This window comes from Myotis brandtii, unplaced genomic scaffold (assembly GCF_000412655.1).
Source record: "Myotis brandtii unplaced genomic scaffold, ASM41265v1 scaffold115, whole genome shotgun sequence".
Lineage (NCBI taxonomy): Eukaryota > Metazoa > Chordata > Mammalia > Chiroptera > Vespertilionidae > Myotis > Myotis brandtii.
The window spans coordinates 9,417,240-9,420,176 of NW_005353967.1; the positions used below are offsets into that span (position 1 = coordinate 9,417,240).

At 45.0% G+C, this 2,937-nt stretch overlaps 1 protein-coding gene across 2 annotated transcripts in view; it reads left to right on the plus strand.

The window, feature by feature from the left end:
• The first annotated feature begins 1,775 nt into the window (after window positions 1-1,775).
• The window catches only part of IPO11 (importin 11), a 129,632-nt gene continuing 128,470 nt past the window's right edge, over window positions 1,776-2,937 (plus strand). For both annotated transcript variants that reach the window (XM_005857926.2, XM_014548917.1), the window contains exon 1: window positions 1,776-1,940. The gene's annotated coding sequence lies outside the window, so the exon portion shown is untranslated. The remainder of the gene's footprint in view (window positions 1,941-2,937) is intronic.

A 2,937-nucleotide genomic window follows, 5' to 3' on the forward strand; every position in this document is an offset into this window, starting at 1 on the left:
GAGAGTAGAATGTAGTAAGTGTCTAGTTCCGCTAGGGCAGCGGTTCTCAACCTGGGGGTCGAGCGACCCTTTCACAGGCGTCGCCTAAGAGCATCAGAAAACACATATATAATTACATATTGTTTTTGTGATTAATCACTATGCTTTAATTACATTCAATTTGTAACAATGAAAATACATCCTGCATATCAGATATTTACATTACAATTCATAACAGTAGCAAAATTACAGTTATGAAGTAGCAACGAAAATAATTTTATGGTTGGGGGTCACCACAACATCAGGAACTGTATTAAAGGGTCGCGGCATTAGGAAGGTTGAGAACCACTGCACTAGGGCTACTAGTTGCTTCGCTTCCATTCGAGCCATGTCCTTCTCCCTATGCATTTATTGAGCTCCAGCTGTTTATTAAATACTGCTGGGTGGTGGGGAGTCAAAGTAAAATAGGAAACTGGTCTTCTCAAAGTTTATCCATTGAGAGAGACAAAAACTACTAAATTCAGTAAAAGTGGTAATTGGTATGCACTGGGTATTGTGCTAAGGACAAGGTATCCAACCGTACAAGGTATCCAGATCACAAGGTCCCTGTGTGTTGTGCCTGCCAGAATAATGGCTTTAGTTTTTAATGTTTCTGTGTGTACCCTGTTTCCTTGAAGAAGTTTTCTTCTGTCATGACCAAAGCTGACTCTTCCCTGGGAATTAATTTTGTGTATTCCCAAGCCTTAGTCTTTCTTTGCTGTACTTTAACACAGGAGAAAACAACTACCTATTTCATTCCACTAATCATTAATTTAGTGCACAATTCTGGAAAATCTAGTGTGCCAGCCATTGTATCAAATGTTAGGAATAAAAAGATGAACATGACATGATCCCTGCTTTTAAAGAATTTTCTGTCAAGAGGGAGACATGCAAATAACTGCAATCATGGAACCATTTCCTGATCAATTAGGTGTCAGGTGCTTTAGTTACATGAACTCATTCAACATTTTCAAACAGTTCTCTGAAATAGGTCTTATCATTATATCCATTTTACAGATGAAGAAATTGAATGAAAAAAAGAGACTAATATATTGCTGAAGATCATACAGTAAAAATGACAGTCTCCTCTTGAGCCTAGGTCTATATTCCAAAGACTGTGCTAATATTAGAAGAAATTGGGGAACATTTTCAAAATATGATATTTGAGCTGAGTCTTTAAAGGACAAACAAAAGTTAGCCAAGGAAAGTTTGGGACTTCAAAGGGAACGGTACTAATAACGCCAAGATACAAAGATGTTTAAGGAAGAAAAAGAAGCTTGGTATAGCCGAGGAATAAGTAGGTAAGGTAAATAGGGACTTATTGTGAAGGAGCTAAAGGCATTTTTAAGGGCATAGGACCTTAAAATATAAATATTTGTGAGAGGGTTGACTGATGATAGGATTATTTTAATAACTCTTCTTTGCAGAGACGGACCCGTAAAACAATGCCGTTTAGCAGTTGATATCTAGAAGAGAGAAGGGTAAATGGTTCGGATTTAAAGTTCAGTCAACCAGGAGACGTCTTTTCCCCGAAGTCGGGGCAACCCGGACCTACGATTCCTATGGTTCCAGATCCCGCTGAGTCCTGGCTCCCCGCCCTCTCTACTGCGCAAGCGCACACTGCTGAGTTAGCCAACCGGCGCCTTTGGTTTCGAAGAGAAAGCCCCGCCCCTTTCTTCCCTCCGCTGTCCAATCGCCTCCTTGTTTGGCCTTCTCCACGCGCCGTGGGAGTGTGACGCAGTATTCGAGCGTCCACATCGCGTGGAGCGGCGACGCCGAACATGGCGCGTTCCTAGAAGCGGCTTTCGGCATCAGTAGGCGGCGGCGTGGGGACTGGGAGCGTGGGGTGCCGGACCAACCGACGCCGCTTCGTGCTGGAAGTGAAAGCGGGAGAGCCGGGCTGTTCCGGACCGAACCAACCGGTGAGGCTCCCGCCCGAGGCCCCCAGAACGCTGAGTAGAAGGAAGGAGTGGGCTGGGCAGCGGAGACCCAGGAGGACCGCGGGGCTACCGGGAGAGGAGGGGTAGCCTGGCGCGGCGAGGGCCTGCGGGCTTGGTTCTTTGCGTAACCCTGGGAACCCGTGGGAGCTCGGGGCTGTGCCAGTCGGACCGGAGCAGGAAGCATGGTCACGGAGGAATCGGGGTGCAGGAAGGCAGGCACTGGGTGCCCAGAAAGGAGAGCGTGGGGTGCCCATTGTGGCTGCGGTTGCGGGCCAGGGTGGTGCATTTGCCCTTGAGGGATAGAGACCCTGGTCGTCTTTAGTATAAAACCACTACTGCTAATAGCAATGCTGGGAAAGCTTTAATTAAACATTAGACCCTTGCTACCCTTTAATGAACAAGTGAAGGAAGTTTGCACATTTTCGGAGAGGACCTGCTTGCTGAGGTATGGCCGCCAGTGCTCAAGCCCAGCGATTTCGGCAGCTTTATATTTGGGGGTCTTGGTGATTCAGCAAATCTATTTGAGGCCCATTGCATTTATTTTTTTTTTTTTTTATGACATGGTGATGGAGGGAAGTAGTATTTCAGAATGACTTGACCAAATAGCAAGGACTGGTGAGTTGTTTGCTAGTGCCAAGATTGCCGTTTGACATATTCTCTCCCCACCCCAGTTTAAAGGAGCTCAGTTGTAGTGCGCTAGAGTCCTTGAAATTTGGTTATTCTTCAGAAGGGAGTAAGGAAGAGCGTTTTACAGCCATACTTTTTTTTTTCTTGGATAAGGGAGGTCACTCCTCCATTTTCACATTATTTCAAACCTCTGTTCAGTACAGAGGTTTCAAGTTAAGGACAGAGTGACTACAATGGAAGATATTCATTGCACGATATCTTTTCTTACATCTTTAGTCACTGAGGAAGATTTTTGTGAAATTACAATGAAAATCTCTCCTTACTGATTGTGATAGGATTGTGGAATCCTTCC